Here is a 25568-nt window from a genome sequence, read left to right on the forward strand (position 1 = left end):
TTGCTATTTTCTATTTGAGCAATTTCAGGGAACTACATTTCTTCTTTATTCTGATCAGTTCATAGTGCTGCAAGAATTTTTTCCTGTGGGGGAACTTCATGGGTTTCTGAACAACATACATCATCTTTTTCTTTCTGAGGGGAAGATAATTCAAGTAAGTCTTCCACTTTTTGAAAAGGCTTTTCTTCTAAAACCTCTAATATTTCATGATCCATGAACTGATCATCATCATCATCATCATAGTAATTTTCAAGATATTGAATAAAAATTTCAAAATTGTCACAACAGTCTTGAATTAGCAATAGAGATGAATACCTTTCCTTGTATTTGTCATGAAATGTAGCATGAAACTACTTTAAAGAACATATGCTAGAGGCTGGTAAATTTTCATACCAACATCTAGCTTTTTCTTCTAAAGTTACCATAAATATTTTCATAATACAATCTTCATGGAATTTGACTTTAAACATTCGAGTGTGCATATGAAATTTTAATAAATGTAAATCAGCATCATCTCCTATTTCATCTTTAAACAATGGAAGATTTTTTGACCAATCAAATTTGGGCAAAGGGTTTGGAAAACCTGGAATTTTTGACCTGTCCAAAGGAGCATACCTACGTTGATTTGTTAAATTCATCTTGAAGACACTTAATGCTAAAATTGGGTCACCATAGGTTCTCAACAACTCTGGATTCTCTTAGTGGTGGAGTCTTGAGTATTTGAGGCTTCTTGATTGGAAAGTGATCATCATAAGATTCAAAAGGATGATAGATATTTACAGTTTTCAAAAGGAAAATACTCAAAAATTAATCTAATTTTTTTTCTAAAATACAATATACATTGGAAAACTCTATCAATTTAGAAAGAACATAAGGTCTTGGATAACAATCCAAGTTAAAAGCCTAATCTTTTTATATTGTTCTTTCAAGTTCATCCCTCCAGTGGAGTCTTAGTTGTGAAATTGATGAGGAGTCGCCAGGTGGATGATTTTAACCTTTGTGTGTCTGATCCCTATCCACCATCATAGATCAGATCTAAACCTATAAAACAATTCTGAAGAAAAATTTAGTTCTCCAAGGAACCAAATTTTTGAGTCTTTTATGATTATTTTGATTTTTATGAATTTTCAAAACAACTTCTATGATTTCTTTAAGAGGCTTTAGATATGGGATTTGAAATTTCTTAAAGACTTATTTGACAAGAGGAATTGATCAAGTATTTGGAACCAGATGTTCATTCTATAAGCTAGACCAGAGATAGACTGAAGCAGCATTCATTTACTTCTGCAATCGCAAAGCAAAAGCATTTCAAAGGCTACCTGGCTAACTTCAGGCTCGGTCTATAGCTTATATAGAAAACAGTAGTAACAAACAAATTATTCAGTTCCCCAGTGGAGTCGCCATTGATGTTATCACTCAGGTTTTCCCAAAAGTTGTAAGAAAGGGAAAGGAGGTCGAGGTAACTACAGACCAATCTTTTAGATACAAAATCTAGCCAATCTATATCCAGAGAGGGCTCTCTCTTTATGATTTAGCTTTGTTTTTAAAGGTATTAGACTAGTTATGAAGTTTAGGAGTTTTGTTTGAGTTTGGGTGGTGAGATTCAATAGAGTAGAGAGGTAGGACAGAGTAGTTCAGTCCATTGGGCTAATGGAGTCAAAGAAGATGGCTTTTTGGATTGGGTTTCTTAACAGAGGATGGCTTCACAGAGCAAGGTAGTCAAACAGGGATAAAATAAAAGACTTGAAACAGATGGAATGGGCTCAAATGGGGTGAAGGGCAGTTAAGAGTCCTTCAACCTATTTAAAGAGGGAAATTGGATGATTATTGATGTTAGAGTCGGTCTGTTCAGCCCTCTGTCAGAGATCAAAATCTTGTTTATTGCATTTCATCTTAGGTGTCTCATACATTCCTATCATTTGCATTCCATTAGGAGCATCAATATTCTGATGGAAGGGTCTTGTCTCCATACTTCCCTCATGTCATGTACTTGCTGGTTCGTGTCTGATCATCAAAGTTCATCAAAGTCAATTTTACAGTCATTATGGATGGTCTTTTGGTCATCCAAGAGTCTTTTCAGTCATTAGGTCTAGGGTTTCGCAAATTTTGTCTTCAAAGTGTCTAATAATGCCAGCAGGCACATGAGGATGTTCTTAATAAGTTTTCATTCCAAAATTTTCATTATTAATAATGCTTGAAAATGATTCTTCTTCAAAACTCTCTTTTGAAGAAGAAATCGTCAAATTTATTGTTTGTAATAAATATGTAATTTTTAAAGTTTTTCAATCATGGAGTATTTCAGGCGTAGCCCTAGTCATCCTTTGCCAAAATCCAATGCCAACCATCCCTGCAAAAAATTGACAAAAGTTTCATCATTCAAGTCAAAAGTCAAAATGGAAACCAAAACAGAGTTTGTATTAAAATGTCAAAGTGCCAAAGTTATACAACTTTACAAAGTGGGTTATTTGAAATCAAAAATTCAAATCCATTGGTCATATAAGATATTTTGGTGTCCAAAACAATTCATTTGCCTGCAAGAAATATCAGCAAAGCGGAGTCAAGTTTGGAGGAGCGAAAGCATGTGTTGAAGCTGAGACTGTGTGTTGAAATTCTACTACGTGGTGCATTGGGTAGAGGTAGCAACGCACATAGTGGTCATGACGCACACAGCCATTATCCACTGTGCAAATTTGAATGTGCACAGTGCACTCACCAAGTGCGGCGCACTAGGTTGTGCTCGCGGTGCACAGGGCCGATACTCCAGTTTTTTCACTGCCTTCAACGAAATCCCAAATTTCTTGGCTCTTCTGCTCCAAGTAAGTCAAATCATCTTGTAAGTTGCCATTGATCAGTTTTGGGTGTGGTTTCAAAGATTGTTTGAAGAACTTGAATGCTAAACTACAAACCCTATCCTCTTATTTAAGCTGCTCCTTAGGGTTTTACAATTGGTGGTTTAAAAAACAATTTTGTGCCAAGTATTTCATTCCTCACTGGATTCTCCCTCACTGTTTTATTATCATCATACAGTCCCTTTCCTTTTCCCCTATGTCCCAAAGCCACTCTTATCACTTGTTTTCATTAATCCCTATCCCTTAACCCTATCATTCCCTATCACTTTCCCTCTCCCATATTATTTGCAGAGTTCCAAACAGTCAAGTGACTATTATTACACCTTAATCTCACTTGACAACCCATTTTCCCATTGTTCCATATTCCTCAAAGTCCCTCATTCCCCTTTGGAACCTTTGGCATTAAAAAAAAAACAATCATTTATCATTTTCAAACCAAACCAAGAACATACTTAACATACACCTTTGCAGCACCATGACAGACACCAAGTCATCATATGATAAAGACAGTGATTCTACCACAGAACTTCATGCACCGAGGAGGCCTCGTAAGGGTGGCAGACATGTCAGAGAAGAGCCCACCTCATTGACTGAATTGCAAGCTTGCCCACTTGCCATGGCTTGTTTCCAACAATAGTCATGCTTTCAGTATTGTGAAATGATTGCTCAAATTTAGCATCATTACAAGTTGGCTCGGTTGTTTGTTTTACATTTTCATAATGGTTAGGTAACTCTTGCTAGTGTAAATTTCACCTTGACACCATAGACCGTTTCTCAAGCAACCGTAATACTGAATGTAGGTGAGGAGTGGAACAAAAGACAACAGGTAGAAAAAGTACATTATGAACCATACATCACGCCCAGCTATGTGAAATAGCTCAGTAGGGTGTTCCCATTCCAGTTTTTGAAAGAATCCTATGCACCGTTGATGAGACTCATTATCAGATACTTCAGTTGTGAGGGCCACTTCTCACGCCTCTATGCATACCATATCAGATTATTGATGCATTTCATGAGAGTAAAGATGATGAACATTCCATATTTCATGTGCCAAAACATCGAGAGGATGACCACTCTTGTGCAAAAGAAGACTCCTGAACAGTAGTACAATAGCATTTACCATTATGCGCTCATCAAGATCATTGTTGTACATCAACTTGGCTTGAAAGGTATCACATGGGAAGACTTCATTTCTCGTGATTTCTTCACAGCTTCAGTAGCTCATCAGGAGGTTGTCCATCATGCAGGTGAACCTTCACATTAGCATGGAGGTCGGGAGGCAGAGACTACTAGTGTGCCGACATATGTCACCTATCAAAGAGGCATGAGAGGATTGTTTGTAGCAGCCCGATGAGTACTATCTCCACCTGGGTTGGAAGGGGTCTCGTTGCCGTCATCAGTAGTACAGGTACAGGATAGAGAAAAGAAGCCTATGCAGCATGAGGGCCCTTCAGGAGGCCTAGACATTGATTTCATACTCATCGATGATGATGTGAGCTCTCCTAGCTCAAAGCTGAGGGAGGTCATTCAGGAGCAGAAAGCCGAGATAGATGCATTGACAAAAAAGTTGCAGAGAGTTCAATGGGTCATAAACTATTTGGAGCAGTGAAACAAACAACTGGAGGATCAACATACAGTCATGGAGTTACAAAACATTCGGCAAAACCACCAAGCTGCCCAAAGGAGGAGAATAGAGTTCACTTCATTGGAGCAGGAGATAGAGGATGATCGAGAGACTTGGCTTGAGAGGGTCAGTATTCATCTTGAGAAGCTATTGGATAAGGAAAATAAAGATAAGGACATGCTCAGGCACATGAAAAATCATTATTGGGCACGAACTCATGTTTGCAAAGCAAGGATCAAAATCCTGAAGGCAAGACTAAGGAGGGCACTAAAACGACGCAAAAGGCATGATAGGCTCCAAATCTTGGCTAAAGCTTCTTTGGCTGAGCATGATACTTGATGATGGACCTTTAATCCAAATTTCAACAAATTTGGAGAAAATTTTGTCAATTTTGAATTTTTTGGCTTCAAAACAGATTTTCCCGCCCAACGCGTAGCGCCACTTGGCGCGAGGTTATAATTGGGAGATCCTCTGGAGGAAAAATTTATATTTTTGGATTTTTTATGGAAATTTATGCATGATCATGAATTTCCTAAGGATTTCATCAAGTTCTGGGTTGCCTAAAGGGTCAAAAACATACAAAAAATGACCTCTCTGCCACCTTTTGCACCCACAGGAAGTAGTGTTAGGAGATTGGGTTTTTGGAGGGTCAAATGGACACCAAATCCAGAAATTCCACTTGGGTTGGAAAGTAGACAGGCAGTTATTTCAAACGAGCTATCTTGTGCTCAATTTGGACTTCGGAAAGACCCTCAAAATCAGCCTCAAAGTTGTGCTATGCATACAGGTTTCAGGCGCAGTGCATAGGGGAATTTGGCCTATTTTTCACTCAGCATCTTAGAATTTCACCCAGTTTTGACTAGTTTCACTTTTTCATGTAAATTTTGACTTATCTTGATGTAAATTCATGACTTTGATGTAATTTTGGCACATTGTTACTCATCCATGTAGATTCATTCACTAAAAAGTCAAAAGATAGTGAATGAATCAGTTTCCTTTTATATAGAGGCAAGTTGTTTCAATGCCTATTTTTCAGTTCCTTGTTTAGATATGGTTGAAACAGCTCCTAGAATGATGATCTCGACCCCTAGAGGCATGGTAAGGAGTTAGGCTTGTCTATAACATGTAATTTCTCAATCATTTTCAGGGTTGGACACTTGGGATTGCTTGGCACTCCATTGTACATCTGATTTCTGCATTTTTGGCAAAGGAAAGACCTAGGTTTGCAGCACTTTTTGGGATCCCTGTGACTCTGTGTTTTGATGGTGTTCTTCTCTATGTAATTTGTAAGTTCACTGATATTTGTGTGTACCACTTCCTTTCTCTTTTGCTTCTGAAATTAAACAAATGAGTGACAAATGTAGAATTCATTAGCTTGCTATACTCTGCATTTCAATTTTGTTTAATTTTCAATGTTTTTTTTAGTTTGAAGAGGGTCCTTGACACCCTCTTTCCCTCTTAAGATTCTCACCAGTTTGAACCCTCCATCTTTACAAATCAAAGCATCAAAACAATTGCCTTTCTTGCCCCAATCAGAACTCTACAAAACTAGCCTTTATCCCCGGACCCAAATTTGCCTTTCCCTTGATTCCAAAAAAACCCCCAAAAAATCAAATCAAATCCTTGCATTTCATACCTAGCATAACATTAGAAGATATTTTAGTCATCTCAAACCCCATAGATCATCATTTGCTGAGATTGACCCGGAGAGAGCCCTCTCCTATCCTCGTAGGGCTAGCTACGAGGCTAAGTGTGGTTTGATATTGGTCCTGGATCCTACCTTTTCAGCCTGAGGTAAATCTAGGCTCTAACAACTGATAAGGAGCAGTTAAGTATTCTTTAGCAAATAATCAACATGAAAGAATAGGAAACAAGAGAAATTAAGATTTCACTGTTTATCCTAATTCTGAAAAAAACACAGAGAGCAATAATGACTTGAAAACAGAGTGCAATCAAGCATATTCTGAAATTAAATCTTTTCTTTATCATTCAGATTGTGAAACACAGACGATATAATAAACAAGAAAACTTTAAGACAAAAGATATAGAGGACTTATTGATCCGGTGGTTGATTCAAGAAGTTTGTGACAAGTCCTCTACTTCAATTCTTCATCCAGTAAGCCATGCAATAGTTGATTCCAACAGCTCTTTATTCCAAAAATTCAATATTACAGCAAGGTCTAGGAATCCACCCCCCAATACTCCAATGGAGGGGGTATTTATGCAGCAAATTATAACAAATATCTCATAACAGAGTGAGATAATATCTAGGATGACTAAAAATAGTTTACAAGAAAATAGAAACAGCTAGTCTTGAAAATAGGAAAAAGATAAACTGATATTGTGCTGGTCCTGTTTTTGTTGAATGTGTTGGAGGCAGGCCCTAGGATTTGGCTGGCAGCTATCTTCTTCAGTCACTCGGTGTTGGCTGCCCTGTTTTTACTGATACTCTTCAACCTTGATCTGATACACTTCGTCTATTTACCCTGTTCATCTCTGTCTGGTAAATTGCCCAATATTTTACCTTTTACCTAGGGTAAATTTACAAAACTGCTAACATGTCTTCCCACCACTTTTCTCTGGTAATTCATGCTTCTAAATTTTCCTCAGGAGTGAGGAGCGTCAAGGGGAGAAACAAGGGGTTTCTATCTTTAGTTCTTTGTATATTCAAACTGGAATTCGGGCCTTCTGAGGAAAAATAGACCAACAGCTGATTTGGGGTATTTTTATGGCAGTTACTGTTCGGAAACTTGAATTTGACCTTTTCAGGTAGAGTTCTTAGCCAAGAATCGAAATTGCAGGGTTTCATGGCAAACTGGATAAATACCTGTGTTGAAGAAGAAAACTGTACAAATGCAGGTTGGCTGACAAGCTGCGGGTTTGTTGCTGGAGTCTTTGTGGTCGGGTGCCGGTTTGTAACTAAACTGTTGGCTCGGAAGTTTGTTCTACAGGGAGCATAGGACGCAGTGTATAACAATGAAAAACATGTTTTACCCGTTTATTTTAACCAAACGAAGGTTGGCGGGTCTTTTTCTGTTTAATTGGGTGGATGATGTCAGCGGAGGGCGGATGACGTCAGCAGAAGGTGGTAAGAAGTTTGATCGCACCACTTTTTGGGCTGAGTGGTTTTGGATGGAGGGCGAGAGAGCATGCTGAACGGGCGACGCGTGGCTTTTGGTATGGGTGGAAAACCGTCGGTGATCACGAGTTAACAGGCAGAGGTAAGGGGGGTCGCGATATCGTTTTGCACCATTGGATGTGAAGGCGAAGATCGGACGGCGGACGGGCAGAGGACATGGCAGGGGTTTAACTGCTGCGGGCCCAGTGTATTTATCAATGATTTAATCATTTCAGGGTTATTTTGATTGGGTCGGGGGTAGTTATTAATTAACCCAAATGGTTAATTAACCTCGTTTTCACAGCGGGGAAAGGTTCTTAATAAGTTTCAAATAAACTTATTAATTCCATGTGAAAACAGTGCTATGGTCGTAATTAATCGGGGCGGGATATATAATATATCTGGGTTTTTAATATATTTATATATTACGGGAAGGGTTTAACATTTATATGGGATTTACATAATAAATGTTAAAAATTAATATGAATTATGAAATGACAATAAGCGCCAAGTTAAGTTTACAATTTAAACTTAGGTTTTGAAGTGGGAATGGGGTTCTTATGTGAGGTAGTGCATCATCCTAAGTAAAATAGGGTTTTTACTTAGGAAAACTTTATGAAATGGAAGGAGTGGTTTTATGAGTGATATTAAGCACTAAGTCTTTTCACAGACCTTAATACTTAGGGGAAATTAGTGAATGATTAAGGAAAAGTAAGAAGTGGAGTTAGTTATGTAACCTTGCCTCGCTTGAGTTGCATCAAGTATCATGTCCGCCTGGCACTTGCGATAGAGATAAATATTAACACATTTAGAGACATAATCTATCACAATTATCATTCTGCAACACCATCTACCTACCATGCCTACTTTGGCTTAGCATTTTTTCTTCTTCATTTGGGTGCACTTAGACTGGCAAACCCTTATCAACTTTCCTTTTCTTTTCATGGTAAGCCTACCTAAGTCTGCACTCATCATCCAAGGGCTCAGATTAAACTGTTGAGCTCCTTTTTATTTACTCTACCTATCTACTTATTTGCCAAGATTGAACAGTTTGGTCAGATTTTATTCTCTATCTCTAAAACAAGAAATTCACATATGAACTAGCCAAGATTAAGCTGTTTGCCCATTCATCAATTGTGGCATAAAGTAACAAGCTGCACACAATGCTTATTATAGAAAATGAAAAAGTAGTGGAATTTTGGACTTGCACACTTTCCTGGTCTTTCTTTGTTTGGGGTTCATTTCTACTCATTTTTTCGACCATTTTATTCTTTTTTACCCTTTTATTTTTCTTTTAGGGCATACCGTCTTTACATTTTTTACATTTTTGATTTTTTGATAATATGGAAAACCTTTGCAACAAGGAAAGGAGCGAACATATTACAGAGCTCAACAAGTCAATCATGAAATATGACACCTATTGGTATAGGAGCAGAACAACTATAGTCGACCATCATCCAAAGTTTTATGAAGTTGTCTAAAGTCTAAATCAAGTTGTCTCTGATATATTCTGCCACTGTAAACTGGTTTCTAAAGTTGTTAGGTTGTATTTTATATCATATTATATTGGGCTCATTGTACTCTCTACTAAACATTTTATGACAATCTAATAGAAGAAGAATTTCGAAGGGTTTTCCCCGTAGTGGGGTTTTTTTCCTAGTCTCTGACAAAATCTGGTGTCTCTTGTTGATGTGTTGATTGTCTTCTTTGTCATTGCATATATTGTTCTATCTTCAATTATTGTTTATGAATGGAAATACTAATTTTAATTGGAAATTGAGCAGGTGCTCAAGTTTATGCTCAAAAATCAAAGTGTCATAATTCTATTAAACTTAGCTTCAGATTAAAGAGCTTATCATTCTAAATCCAACTATGTGAATGACACTCAATTTCGAGTTCGTATGCAGAAGTTAGAGAAAGTCAAAGTTCAAGTTTGACTTGTCTACATGGTAGGATTGGATGACATGGCAAAACTCTTTGGCGAATCAGGAGGTGCCAAGTGGAAGGCCACCATTGGCCCTCACATATCACATATTGTAGGTCGCAAGTGAATCGGGTTATAGAATCGGCCCCCGACACAATTAGGGTTGTGATGCGATATATCGCAATCACATATCGCACCTAGTACCCGTCGATATATATATATATATATATATATATATATATATATATATATATATAGATAGAGAGAGAGAGAGAGAGAGAGAGAGATATATATATATATATATATATATATATATATATATATATATATATATATGATACAGGGATTATCTGTCGATAGCGAAATCCAATGAGTTCCGATAGCGATAAGACCCCGGACATGATATTTTATATGGATTAGTTTAAGTTCCCGTCAAGTCCACTGATATCGCATCGCACAATCACCACTTTGTTTACAAGACCATCCGTCAGGTTTTTACACCGATTGTGATTTGCAATACGGCCGACAAGTTATGGCCCATTGCGTGGCAAACTTCTCGCCCAGTTAGCATTTTTTGGGGGCTAATTTGTAGGATCATGTCGGAGGTGGAGCGTTTTGTGGAATGAATAGTGGGATAACAAGGGGAATTCATAACTTCTTGATCAATTTTTAACCAATTTGGTTGCAAAAGGAGTCAATGCTAGCAGTTTTGGCATTTCTAAACTCATTGAGACAGGTTTCAGAGACATTTGAGAATTTTAAACACACTTTTGTTGTGATTTTGAGCATAATAGAGAGGCCCAAGCATTGGAAGCTGGACCAAGGAGACGTAGACCAGGAAGGGTGAACTCCTCATCAAATCTTTGTGTTGTGTTTTATTTTGATGTTCTTTGTTGTTTAGCATATGTTTTATGTTAAATTGTTTATAACATTTACATAAGAAAACTCTCATGGGAATCAGTTAATTAAGCAAACATGGTGAATCCTTAAGAACTTGATAAGAAAATGATAAGCATCTTGGGTCTTATTTTGAATGGGGAATTAGAACAACATTACTAATCTGCTCCATTTTAGATCAAGTTCGTATCGGAGCACTGGTTTTCGCTTACTATATTTTCTTTGTGAAAGAAGGATTTAATTGTTTTCAAGTTTGTGTCATGCTAACAAGGTTAAAACCCAAAAGAGGAGAAGGGAAACTGGTTGAAATCCCTATAGTTGGCTCAAGGGTAAGAAGAGAAATGTTTCCAAAGTCCTCTACACCAGTACATCCTCAATTTGGAGAAGTTGTAGTTGAATCTTGAGAGACCATGTCTCATGATGAAGAACCTATCATGATAGAAGATGAGAAGACCTTCGAAAAGGCTTTCTTTGATATGATAGAGATGATGAAGGTCCTCTATGAAGAGAGGAATAGCACATTGCAAGGTGAAAGTTCCAAACCTCCCAAAAGAGAAGGTTCTTCAAGAGGAGGTAATGGAAAAGGAGGTAATGGGAATGGAGAAAAGCCTCCACCCTCTCCACCATCTTCTTCACCTTCTACTTCACAAGCATCTTCACACTCTTCCACTAATACAACCCTTACTCATACTCATCATCATTCTGCAAAAGGAACTAGTAAATCACCTTTTCTAAATCTTGATGTTAAATTCAAGTTGCCTATGTACAATGGAGAATTTAATGCATAAAAGTTGGATAACTGGATTTGTCAGTTGGAGGTGTATTGTAGAATTCAAAACCTTCAAGAGGATGATATCAAAATTCAGTTGGATTCATTGTAAATGGAGGGTACAACACTCATTTGGTGGGAATCAAGGACTCAAGACGAGATCAAAAAACATGGTAAGATCTCTATTACTTGGTCTGATTTCATTGCTGCTATAAAAGGACAATTCTACCCTTTAGCTCATATGCAAAAAGCTATCATGAATTGGAAAAATTTTAGACAGTTAAAAGGTCGAAATGTGCAAGAGTATACTCAAGAGTTTAGGAGAAGATCTCTTATGCTAGGAGTAGACTTACAGTCACAAGATACTTTCTTTAAATATATAGGAGGTTTGCATAGCTATCTTCAACATACCATTCTTATGTTTAATCCCACAAATCTTGATGAGGTATGTGTTCAAGCTACACACCTCGAAGAAAGAGGGAAAAATGTATAAGAAGAATGTAAGAAGAATCCATTCCAGAGTGGTGGAAAAGGAAATAATTTTAAAGGAAAGTAGAAGAAAATTTCTTTTGTTAAGAAAGAAGGGGAGAAACGCATGTCCAAGAATTGTTCCAAAGAGGGTCATGATGAAGCGCATTATTGGAGGCTTTATCCTAAATTAAGACCGAAGAAATCTAACAATAAAGGGAAACAGAAGATAGACGTTGTTGTACAACAAGACTTGGGTTCTGACTCAAGTGATGAATCAAAGATCGAAGCCACAATTACTAAGGGAAAATTCGTGTCAAAACAAAGTAAAGAGGAAGTTGTGGCAAGCACCAACGCAGCAAATAATGCCAATAATGCTTCAAATGAGGAAAACAGAATTGAGTCTTTCCATACCAGAGTTATTTCCAAACACACCAAGATTGATACGCTGTTTGATAGTGGATCTCAAGAAAATTTAATTTCTACAGACTTGGTCAAGAAATTGAATCTGGAAACTTTTATGAAACCAGCTCACAAAAAGATAGAAAAGAAACATCAATGCCTTAGAAATCAACCTCTTCAAGGGGAAAACCTCCATGGAAAATTTTAGGGGCGAATTTTCGCCTTTGGGCTAAATTAAGGGGTTTTATATTTTTATTGGGTGAATATTTTGTATCATAGTACATTGTTACAAATCGCCTCAAATTTATTTTATAAAAAAATTAGGTATGGAGGTTAGCCCACCTTATTTTAAGGGAGGGGAAAAAAAGTAAATTTAGCCCTTGAAATTAGGAGTTACGATCTTCCATTGGCCCTCATTTCAAGAAAATGGATTTATGATAGTTATAAATAAAAATATAAATACAGTGGAGGTATGGTAAATAAATAAAAGTTCTTTTTATACTTACTCCAAAGGTATGGTAAATAAATAAAACCTCTTTTTATATTTAGTCCATAACCCTCTTTCTATTTAAGAAGGCTAAAAAACGAGGTTTCATTTAAGTGAATCCTATGGGCCAAATACCATATTTATAAAAGAGATATGGTAAATTAATAAAAATATAAATAAACGAGAGGTATGGTAAATAAATAAAACATTTTTTTATATTTATTCCATATGTCACCTTATATTTATGAACACACAAGCGTGTAAATAAATAAAAATATAAATAAAGTGGAGGTATGGTAAATAAATAAAACCTCTTTTTATATTTCGTCCATCACCCTCTTTCTATTTAAGAAGGCTCAAAAAAGAGGTTTTATTTAATTGAATCCTATGGGCCAAATACCATATTTATAAAAAAGGTATGGTAAATTAATAAAAATATAAATAAACAAGAGGTATGGTAAATAAATAAAACATTTTTTATATTTACTCCATAAGCCACCTTATATTTACGAACACTCAAAAAATGTGTTATATTTAGGTGAAGCCTATGGGCCAAATACCATGGGCCAAATTATTATTAATACCATGAAAAAAATATTATTAACCCTAATATTAGTATTAATAAAAATAAAGATGGCACATGGTATTGACCCATGGTATTCACATGGAATGCAGCCTATTTAAAGGGGGGAATTAAACTAGCATAGATCCATCTTTACTTTGGATCAAATATCGTGATATGCAAACTAACATAGAGTGAAAAAATATTTGATCCCTCTCGGGGCTTGGTAGATCAAGAGTAAAAATGGATCTTGTAATTTAATGTCACTTAAACATTTTAACTTGGTTAAAATAAAAAAATAAAATAAAAATCAATTATTAATTTTATTAATTTTTATAAATTACTAATAGTAGTTTTTAAGCTCCAGGTTTATGATAACCCATGGTATTGACCCATGGTAATACCATGGTATTCATGTGAGCATAGACTATTTAAAGGGGCAATTCTATCAGCTTAGATCCAACTTAATTCCGGGTCTACCAAGTGCTGGGAGGGATAAATAGATTTCATCCCTCTAAGGATATAGGTTGGTTTTTATGATAATGAAGATATTAAATAGACTTAGGAAATTATATTGTAAAAAAAATCTTAAGGTGAATGGTTAATGCTACATTTAGTCACTTCACAAAATTTAGTAAAAAATACTGATATCTCCATTGATATTGGTTTTTCTTATTTAACAAAAAAAAAAATTCAAAACAATGAAATCTTAATTCTTTCCACATCACCCTTGCAGAAGAGAGATAGTGGCTGCCCAAATTTCCCACCATTTTTCAAACATTCTCAATATGATATCTTCATGAAAAAGTTAAGGTACTGATCTTGGATTAGTTGTTTGAAAAATATGCTGGTTTTTACAACCTTTCATCTTCTCTGCTATTCTTAATTTTTCATAATGATCTATAGGGGTTGGGTCACTGCACCATATTGTCCTAAAAGGCGGAGATTGTGCACCAAAAAGGAAATTAATCCACATGTTACAACCCTGTTAAAAATGGCATGAAGGTAGTTAATTATGCTAATAAGAAATTTAGATTGGGAGAGACGTAATTAAATTTTATTATTTGATTGAAGATTTCCAACTAAAATAATAATAAATCTACATTTATATATTTATATGTTGATTGGAAGGCTTCTGACAATGATCAGTTCTTTCCATTAGATCCCCTTCAGGCCTTTAGAATACCTACTACTTCATTATATTATATAGTTGGGGCTTTCTACTTTTTGGCGTGTTGGGGTAAACAAACTTGATGTGTTTTTTTTTTTTTTTTCTATCGCAGTTGGAGTCTATGGAATAAGAAAGAAATTTGATAGCTTGGCAAAAGTGGTAGAGAAAACATTAATCTCTCCTACCATTACAAACATGGCCACTAAAACTTGCAACATTGTTTGTAGGAAGTGAAAATTATGTTTCCTTTTTCCAAACATGTATGTTAGTATATTATAGTTTAACAAATATGTTTTATTATTATCATATATGGTTTCATACTTTAACAAAACATTCGCCAAGACTTCACAATGTTTTATTATTCAGTGAAAGATTTTCCAAGATCTTACAAGATTTTATAATTCAGTGAAAGATTCGACATGACTTTACAAGATAATATAATCTGGTGAGAGATTTTCCAATATATATATATATATATATATATATATATATATATATATATACATATTATATTAGTGATAAAATCACCTCCCATTTTTCCTATGTATCATGGGGATTCACCCATTTATTATACATATAAATTTAGGGTGGTTCTTAAAATTTTCCCTGGAAACCTCCTTTACATTACACAAATGAACAATTCTTGGATGATACAAATGACAAAAACTCCTTTCTATATATAGGAGTCTAAGGAGTCACAATATAATCAAAGCCGACATAATAATAATAATAAAAGGGCACAACCATAACAATAGTGGGATTCTATGGGGCATAACAATAACAATAAGGGCTACAATGACAATAGTAATGAGGGAATCACTAGTATTATAGGGACCTAACATGTCCCTCGCATTCAAAAAATTGTTTTCCTCAATGCTTGAGTAGTTCTGGATGCTTCTGTATAAAATTCTCATCCTTCCATGTGGAATCTTCAACAGGTAAGTTCTTCCACTTGACAAGATACTCTGAAAATGATAGATTTTGTAGTTGTCGAGTTCTTGTTTCTATGACTGCTTCAAGTTCCAATATGATTTTTCCTTCCTCATCAAGTTCTGGCAATATTATTTGAACTAGGAGCTTTTCACCAATAACCTTCTTTAAGCATGAAACATGGAAAATTGGGTGTACTCAGGAAGCTGCAAGTAGCTCCAATTTGTATGCCATAGTACCAATCTTTTGCAACACCTTGTATGGACCATAATACTTTGGTTATAATTTATCATCCTTCTTGGCTTGCTTGAGGGACATTTGTTTATATGGTTGTAGCCGTAGAAATACCCAGTCACCTATATCAAAACTTCTTTCGCTATGATGTTGATTTGCCTGTTGTTTCATTCTATTCTGTGCCAAAGTTAGGTTATCCTTTGAGAGTTTGAGAACTTTTTATTGATGCTCGATGTGATTTTCCACTACTTGAACCTTAGAATTCTCTCTTAAATATGATGTGATGGGCGGTGGGTGATATCCATAAAGTTTCATAAATGGGGTCATTTTTGCTACAGTATGGAAGGAAGTGTTATACCACCATTCAGCCAAAGGCAACCATTTGACCCATTGTGTTTGGTTATCAGATACAAAGCAACGAAGATATCCTTCCAAACATTTTTTTACTATCTCAGTTTGCCCATCAGATTGAGGATGATAAGATGAGCTATGAGCTAAATGAGTACCAAGACAAGAAAATAATTTTGTCCAAAAATTTCCAGTGAAAATGAAATCTCTGTCGCTTACAATAATCTTTGGGTTTCCATGTAGCTTTTGAATTGTTTCCATAAATGCAGTAGAAACTATATTGGTTTTAAATGGATGAGATAATGCACAAAAGTGTGCAAACTTGGTAAGTCTATCAAGTACCACCATGATGACACTCTTTCCTTTGGACTTGGGTAAACCTGTGATAAAATCCATTGAAACCTCCTCCCAATGTTGACTTGGAATGGATAAAGGTTGTAATAGACCTGGGGTCTTAATTGTTTCAACTTTATTTTGTTGGAAAAACAAACATTCCGCCACAAACTTTTGAATATCATATTTAAGGCCATCCCAAAAAAATCCTTCTTAACCCTGTGGTAAGTTTTTAAAAATCCTGAGTGCCCTCCTAAGGGAGAGGCGTGCAATTCCATAAGAATCTTTTGTTTGAGTTGGGAATTCTGACATAGGTATAAGTGATCTTTGTACCATAATGAATCATTTTTCCAGCTAAATGTATCAGATGTACTGGGATCTTGTTGTAACTTTTAAATGAGTGCCCACACTTCTTCGTCATTCTTCCATTCATCCCTTGTTTTGTTTATCCGAAATGGTTGGATAATATAAATGGCGCAAAGCAATGCTTCCACATCCTCATCCTTTCTTGAGAGTGCATCTGCCACAACATTTTTCTTCCCTTTTTTGTATATGATTTCAAAGTCATAGCCCAACATCTTTGTGACCCATTTTTATTTCTCTTCTAAAGATAATCTTTGTGCTAAAAATTATTTAATATTATCATGATCCGTTTTTACCTTGAAGTGTCTTCCCATTAGGTAGGGTCGCCATTTCTTAAGTGCATGTAGTATTGCCAACATTTCCTTCTCATAAATAGCTTTGTGTAAATACTTTCCTTTGATTGGATGACTTTTGAAAGAAATGGATCTTTCTTCTTGCATTAAAACAACACCAATTCCATTTCCTAAGGCATCACATTCCACAATAAATGTTTTTGTGAAGTCTGGTGTAGCTAACACCGATGCTTGGCACATTGCCTCTTTAAGATGGTCAAAGGCCTTCGTTGCTTCTGGAGTCCATAAAAATGCATATTTATTCAATAATGTTGTTAGAGGTGTTGTTATTCTCCCATAATTCTTAACTAACTTGTGATAATACCTTGTCAACCCAAGAAATCCTCATAGATTCTTTATGGATGTGGGGATTTTCCATTCCTTAATGGATTTAATTTTTCTAGGGTATACCGTAACACCTTCATGAGATACAATATGACCCAGATATTCCACCTCTTGTACTCCAAAGAAACATTTGGATATTTTTGCATATAATTGTTTCTCCTCCAATATTTTGAGCACCCTGTCAACATGTTGAACATGATCCTTCCAAGACTTTCTATAGATTAGTATATCATCAAAAAATACTAACACAAATTCTCTAAGGGTTTGAAAATGGAATTCATCAAACATTGAAATGTAGAAGGTGCATTGGTAAGGCCAAAAGGCATGACCAACAATTCATAATGACCCTCATGATTTCTAAATGTTGTTTTCGTAATGTCTTCAGTCTTCATTCTAATTTGATGATATCTTGAACAAAGATCCAACTTCGTGAAGTAAATTGATCCAAGCAATTCATCCAATAGTTCATCAATGACAGGAATGGGAAATTTATCTTTAATAGTGAGCTTGTTGAGCTCCCTATAATCTGGACACATGCACCATGATCCATCCTTCTTGTGCACCAATACTACTGGAGCAGAGAAAGAACTTTGACTAGGTTGAATTATACCAGCCGCTAGCATTTCTGCAACCATATGTTCAATTTCACTCTTTTGGGCATAGGGATATATGTAAGGCCTAATGTTTGGAGGAACACTTCCTGGAATCAAATGAATAGCATGATCATGATCACGAATAGGTGGCAAAACTTTGGGAGTCTCAAATACCTTGTAATGATTGTCCAAGAATTTTTGGAGATCTGGAGAAATAGATGATTTCAATGTGGGAACCTCTAGCGAACATAATTGTGCAATTACGCCTTGTTGTTCTGTATTTAGAAGCTTTGTCATTCCATTAGAGCTTATTATCTTTCCTGGTTTCCCTGCGATACCTCTTAATTCAACTTGCTTTCCTTCTGAAGAAAATTTCATGAAAAGTTCTTGGAAATTAAAAGCTATTGTACCCAAGGATTGTAGCCATTGGACTCTTAGTACAACATCAACACCACCCATTAGAATGGAAAGAATTGGGCTATTCAATACATATTCCTCCATGGATAGCTTGATATTATGGCACTTTCCAGATAAATTTATGGTTCCTCCACTTGCAACCATCACTTGACACTCTGGTACTAGATATAGGAAGCAATTTTATTCCTTGGCTATCTTACAATGAATAAAATTATGGGTCTACCCGAATAAATCAATACTATTACCTTTCTATTCTTGATATGTCCTTCTATCTTGATCATTTGAGGAGTGGTAATTTCGACCAATGCATTACAAGATATCGTCAGATTCATTTATTCTTTCTCTAGGGTTTGTTCCTGGTGTATATCTTCTTCTTTTGGCATTTCCTGTTCCTTGCTACTCTTCACAATCTATGTAAAATAATTTCTTCTCATCACACTTATGACCTTTAGTGTATTTTCTATCGCAACTGTAACAAAGCCCTTTTGCTCTTTTTTCTTCCAATTATTGGGGTGTCAACCTTGTAGGTTGTGGAAGACTAGGGGAAACAACACTTCCATCCTTATATTTGTGAGTGGTAGGCTTCCTTGTTGCCATAATTTTTCTTTCCATTTTTCTTGCCAACGTGAATGCCTTCTCCAATGAGTCAGGTTCCCAAAGGCGAATCTCATGTTGGATGTTATCCTTTAAAGTCCCTACAAACACATCAATAATATGCTCCTCTGGAATATCTTTTACCCTTATATTCAATTTTAGGAAGTCCTCAATGTGCTCCATCATTGAACCCTTTTGTTTTAGGTTAACCAATTGGCTAAAAAAATGTTGCTTTTTGTATGTTCATAATGTGCTATCATTTCATCCGTAAAAAGTGGCCAAGTGCCAATTTGTTTATGAGAGCAAAGCCATCGATACCATACAAACTTATTTGGTTCCAAATACAAAGTTGCGATGCATACCTTTTGTGTGTTTTGCACATTATGGAGATCAAAATATTGCTCCATATGTAGTATCCATGTTACGGTATCCTTGCCATCAAACTTCCACATATTGATCTTTGGAACATGGTGGATCTTCAATCCAATGTAAGAGTCTATGAAATCATGACTAACATTTCTTTTGTTTTCATCATGAGTTTCCTATACTACTTTTTCACCATTAGGAAGCATTTCTTATAGCAACTTTACCAAACCTCCTTTCAAACCTTCCATGTATTTCTTCAAATCTTCAATGTTTACTTCTAATCATCCATCTTAGATTCCATGCCATCCATCTTATCTTCCACACCATTCATCTTAGCTTCCACGCCTTTCTTTAAATCATCAATCTTAGCTTCTATTACCTTTTTTGAGAATGAAATTTGTTGCACTTGATCTCGTAATTCTGATATGTCATGTTTCATTTCTTCCTCTTCTTCATGAGTCATGCTAGAGATTTTAGGTTGCTTACTAGGTGTTTCCATTTTCTTTTTTTTTTGCTAAAGCAAGAGTCGTACCTTTGTTATCATTAAATCGAAAAAATATTTACATAGAATACAACCAACCACATGGGTTCATGGACCTAGCCAAAACTACTTACTAAAAAACCAAGGGTCTTCAGTTAAGTGTGATAACTCCAAACCCTATCCACAAAACAACTCCACCCTCAAAAGAAAACAGTACCACCATGGGGGACAAAGCCATTGATTTTCACCATCAAAACTCCTTGCCTTATCCAACGGTAGAGGAGGACTTTGTTGTGCCAAGACTTCCGCCCATTAATTGTTTTGATCCACCAACATGCGCAGAGGTTCCTGACCGTAGATCCTCCCAACTTGATCCAATGGTAGAGGAAAATATCGTAATGCAAAGAATTCCTCCTTTTAACCTTATGGACCCACTAACAAGCACGATGAATCTTAGCCATTGATCTGCAGTGCTTGATCTGACGGCCAAGGATCATATCGCGCAAATTAAAAGTGCTGCTAGTTAACATGCGATGAGGGTGGTAAACTAAACCACTCTTCAGCCATGTGTAACATGATGAGTGGGATTGCTCCCAATTCTTAAAACCCGCTTTCGGCCCGAGAGGTCCCCGATATACTGAAAATCATTATGTGGGCAGATTAGCGTCCTTGTACGGAGAATCAGGAATATTCCAGCCACCACTTGAGCCCAGATTCTGGCTGCTCACACCTTCTCCTTTGCACCCAATTGTGAGCCCATGTGAAGTAAAACCCCAACCCTTCGGCCAACTACTCAGGCAGCAGAAACTACCGAGCAACCCATGAAAGAACAAAAATAGGAAAAACTTGTAACTCATAACTAAACCAAATTAACTGGACAGAGTTGCCATGGTATTGTTATGATACACCTTCATGTCATCGTCGGCTAGGCAGGCACACTACTCCTTGAGACCATCCTGAGGCAACCCTTGCCAACCCATTGCGACCCTGTTATCAGTACACTTCACTCCTTGATTAGCCAGTAGGTCATCCAGTTTATTGGCCTTCCTACGCATATGATTAAAACATACTGTGCGTAGGCCTCTAAGGTGGAGCTAGATCATTTGAAAGACCTATATCAGCCTCCAGTGTTTTGAAACCTTCTTTGGCTCCAAGCCCCAACCTATTCTTTTGACTGTGTTGATGATTAACTCAGAGTCAGCTTCAATAATCACATTTTGCCGATTATTCTGCACCAGGAGTTCTAAGCACTGCTCCATAGCCATGGATTCTACCATGTTATTTGTGGCTCTGCCCAAATGGCCATGGAAAATGGAAAGAATATTACCAGTTTCATCCCTTAACACCCCTCCAAAGCCCACCATACTCGATTTGCCTTTATAGGCCCCATCTATGTTATATTTCAAAAAGCCAATAGGGGGAGGATGCCAGAAGTCTTGCTCAGTATCCATTAACTTAGTCGTTCTGCTCAAGCCCTGTGAAACAAGCCCCTGCATGCCCAACTATCTTAGAATCCTCATATCAACATCTGTAGGTGGATTCTTAGGGGGATTTCGCACAATGGTACCAACCGTTTCCTTGAGTTGTGCCAAGGTCTACTCAAAAAGACATTGGAAGGGTCTTTTTTCATTTTGGAAAATTCTCTTGTTCCTTTCTTTCTAGACATTCCAAATAATGAAGTTGGGTGTAAGAGCCCAAGCTGAGCCAAGAATTTCATAATCTAAAAAATTTCACCTCCAATTGGTTAGGGTGTTGATGATACTCCCTTTATCCCTGTCAGTCTTTTGGAAGATGTTGGCAAAATAATCCCACAAATTAGAGGTGAAGAAACAATTATTGAGGAGGTGTTCCATGGTTTCCTCTGGGCCTCACAGAGCTGGCATCTAGAAGGCCCCAAAACACCCCTTTTTATTATGTTATCCCATGTTAGTATTTTCTTTTGATAAACTAGCCACATGAAGAGTTTGATCTTCACCCAGCCTTGATGTCTCCACAGATTCTGCCAAATTCTATCCGGAGCAAGAGGATCCATCTTGAGGAGTATGCGTTTTGCCTCCTTAAGATTAAAGGTTCCCTCATTGTTGTTGCCCCACCTCAACTGTTCATGACCCCTTGTCATTAGAATCTTCCTTTGTTCCAACATATACATAAGAGCCTCTATTTTAGCTTTTAAGGGGATATCTTCCCTGTAAATAATTTTCCTCCAATTTCTCCATTTGCCTAGATTATTGGTTTGGTCCCAAAAATATTTTACCTTTGATAATCCTTTGATGTCTGTCTCTCTCTTGAGGTCCACAAATTCCTCTTTTAGCAGTATTGGTTCTTGTTTCCACTTATCCTCCCAAAATAGTGCCAGATCCCCCTCTCTGATTTCCCAGAAGCTATTCTTTTGTAATAAGCCTCTATTCTCCCAAGCCTTATTCCAAATGTATGAGCCCTTTATATTTCTAGACATCCTTATATGGTCGTTAATTTTCCAAGAGCTAGCATATTTTTCTATCCAGATACTAGCCCACTGAGCCTTTGGTTCTTTGACCCATCTCCACCATAATTTAGCCCCTAAAGCCCTGCTTAGAACCTCTGGATCATCCAAACCTAGACCTCCATGATTTTTGGGTTTGCAAATATTTTCCCAAGCAACCAAGGCCCATTTCCTTTTTTTCTCCCCCTTACCCTAGAGGAAGTCTCTTTATCCTGCATCTTATTAATCATTGGCTCCCATATTCTCTTATGTAGAGGTTTAGCAATTAGAGGGACTCCCAAATATTTTGAAGGAAGAGAATCCCTTTGAAAGCCTAGAATTCTAGAGATATTCCTTTGAATAGCAATATTGGTATTAAAGAAAAATATCATAGATTTAGAAAGACTAACCTCCATACCTGTGGCCATGGCAAAGTCACTTAGAAGTTCTTTGTATGCCAAAGATTCTTTGACTGTAGGGATTCCCTACAGCATGGTATCATCCACAAATTGTTGATGAGTCAAGGTCTGTCCATTCTTAGAAAGTTGAAGACCCTTAATTTTGCCTTCTTCTTTTGCCTGCTTAATCGATCCACCAAGTCCATCCATCATGAGTATAAATAGAAAGGGAGAGAGAGGATCTCCCTACCTGAGGCCTCTTGAGGGAATAAAAATCTTGGAGGGAAAACCATTTACCAAAATTGAAAAGCTGGAAGAAGTTACTAGAGCCATGACCCATCTAACCCAATTATGATCAAACCCAAAAGCAATAAGAACCCTCCTTATATAGGTCTAGTTCAACTTATCAAAGGCTTTGGCTAGGTCCAGCTGCATGATCATTCCAGCCTTCTTGTTGCTAGTTAGAGAGTGCACCACCTCCTGTGCTTGAATGATATTGTTGAGAATTTGTCTACCTTCCACATAACCAAATTGTTCCCCAGACACAAGAGTGGGGAGAATAGGTTTGAGTCTATTGACCACAACCTTGGATATGATCTTGTAAACCACATTTCATAATGATATGGGTCTAAACTTATCCAGAGCTAGGGCGTTGTCTTGTTTAGGGATAAGAGAGATGAAGGAGGTGTTGAGTGCCTTCAGAATAGTTCTATTCCTCCTAGAATCTTCTACTACATTCAAAATCTCCTGTTTAACAATATTCCAGCAAGCTTTAAAGAAATCCACATTAAAACCATCAAGGCCTGGCACTTTACCATTCTACATTTCCTTGAGGACTCCTCTCATTTCCTCTTCATTTATTGGTCTATTGAGGTTGAAATTATCCTCTTTGGACACTAGTCTTGGTATATGTCTTGTTAAATCCTTGATGAAAGGCTCTCTATTTGGAATGGTTTCCTTAACAATCCCACGAAAGTGCTGAACTAACACAACATCTATTTCTTCGTGGGTGCTGAGCAGTTGCCCTCCCTTATCCTTGATCGAAGAGATTCTATTATGAACTCTGTTTGCTAAGGTTGATCTGTGGAAAAATCTGGTGTTTCGCTCTAGATTTTTGTCTCCAAAATATGTTAGTCTTCTTGTTTACATAGGTTCTCCCAATCTTGCTAGAGTATGGTGGCTCTATCATTGTTGACTTTATCAAAGCCATCTTTGATAAGGGATTGGTTGAGAATCTGCAATTTGTTTTCTACAACCTTTTTTCCTTCAAATATATTTCCAAATTCATTCTTGTTCCAATCTTTTAGCCTGAGCTTGATATGTTTTATTCTTTTGTGAAGAAGAAACATACTTGTACCCTGAATATGTAAATCTTTAGACCACCAACTTGAAATATTGCTAATGAAATCTGGATGGGTGAGCCAGATATTCTCAAATCTAAAAGGTCTATTCCTGGGAGTACCAATGCCTCTGATCTCCAGTTGAATTGGCCAGTGATCGGATCCTCCATAGGGGAGAATCCTTGCTTCCATTCCTTTATCATTGAGTATAAGGTCCTCAGAGATGATAAATCTGTCTAACTTTGAGGCAACAAGGGACTCTCCGCCTCTTCTATTTTTCCAAGTAAAGAGACCATTACTTGAAACAATGTCAACTAGCTTCATAGTATCCATAAAATAATGAAAAGCTAAGGAATCTTTGTTTAGTGTTCTAGTACCCCCTTTTTTCTCCAATAGTGATTTGATCATGTTGAACTCCCCACCCATAATCCATGGTATCTCTACATATCTTTCTCTGAGCACCATAAGAGAATCTAGAAACCTGAGTTTGTCATCCATTCTCTTAGGGCTTGTTGTGGCCAGTGACAACCCCCCTTCTTATTTGGTGTTATTACTAACACCAAATAAGTGGGGACCCTTAGTCAAAAATTAAAAAAAGTTAATTAGTGCCTGTATTTCCTTTTTAATAAAACTTACCATCATAAACTTAAGAAAATACCCTTTAAAAGTCTAAAAAAGCTTAAGTTTTATGATAAAGTAGAATTATTCCTTAGGAAATATTGCATCGAAAAAGGATAATAGGGTACCTCCTTGCAAGCCGAATTCTAAGACTGCGAGATCGCGATACGGGACTACAAACATATGTCGCATCGCATGCATCAAAGACCGCTTATGCTCAAAAAACTTTAAACCGCTGATATGCGATGGCGCATATCGCAAATCGCATTTCGCAGAAAACAGATTAACAAAAATTGTCATATGTCATGTTTCTCTGATATTGCGATATTGCGATTTTGCAATAGAGCGGCAATGTGATAATGCAATAATGCGATATAGCAAGCTAAGCAACCATGCGATATTGCGATTTGTGATATTGTGAAGCAAATCACAAAATCACTTCATCACAGAGCTTTCGGGCTCATTGTTCAAAAAGAAGTAGTTTCCATAAAGCGACACCTAGTTATGCGCTTTAATGCTAATTAATGAGTTAGTTGCCAGTTATTAATGGAATATGGTTTCGTGCTTATAGAAAAGCCATTTCACGTAAGGTGGTATATTTTATATGTTTTCAGCATTTAAGACTTTCCCGTCACCTTTCCATATCATTATTCTCACTTCACTTGTAAACTGCAAGAGCGAAGAACAGAGAACGATACAAACCAGTACGCAGGATACCATGGGGAAGAAAGGCAAAGCCTCAAGCTCTGAAGAGAAGGAAATGACGCCCTTGTATACTGACATCGCCTATAACAGAGACACTGGTATTGCTACCTGGGAAGGCATGTACAATCTACTTGAGGAAGAGAATCCCAGAGTAGTGGAGGTCGAGGCTACTGCAGGCTCACATAGTTCTTCTAAAGCGTCCATCACAGAACTGGCTTATTCATTCTTACACAGGACAGCGGCGAGGCCTAGAATTATTCCATACATGGATATGGTTAAATGGATACTGGACAGCATTGATATCAGGAACGGATAGTTTAAGACTCAGGGTCAAGAACTTACGAATTCATTATTTTCACAAAAATTTGAGCTTTATATCCGCTAAAAGAAAACGCGCAAAGGGTAAAAAAATGCACCAAGGAAGCTCGGATCAAGAAAC

The 25568-nt window shown here is 36.8% G+C and overlaps 1 pseudogene; it reads left to right on the forward strand.

Annotated features, from left to right (window-relative positions):
* Nucleotides 1-2657: 2657 nt before the first annotated feature.
* Nucleotides 2658-25568, forward strand: part of LOC149257250 (exosome complex exonuclease RRP44 homolog A pseudogene) — a 176826-nt pseudogene continuing 153915 nt past the window's right edge.

The sequence above is a fragment of the Pinus tabuliformis genome, chromosome 6 (assembly GCF_031772625.1).
Source record: "Pinus tabuliformis cultivar Carrire ecotype Pingquan chromosome 6, CPIR1, whole genome shotgun sequence".
Classification (NCBI taxonomy): domain Eukaryota; kingdom Viridiplantae; phylum Streptophyta; class Pinopsida; order Pinales; family Pinaceae; genus Pinus; species Pinus tabuliformis.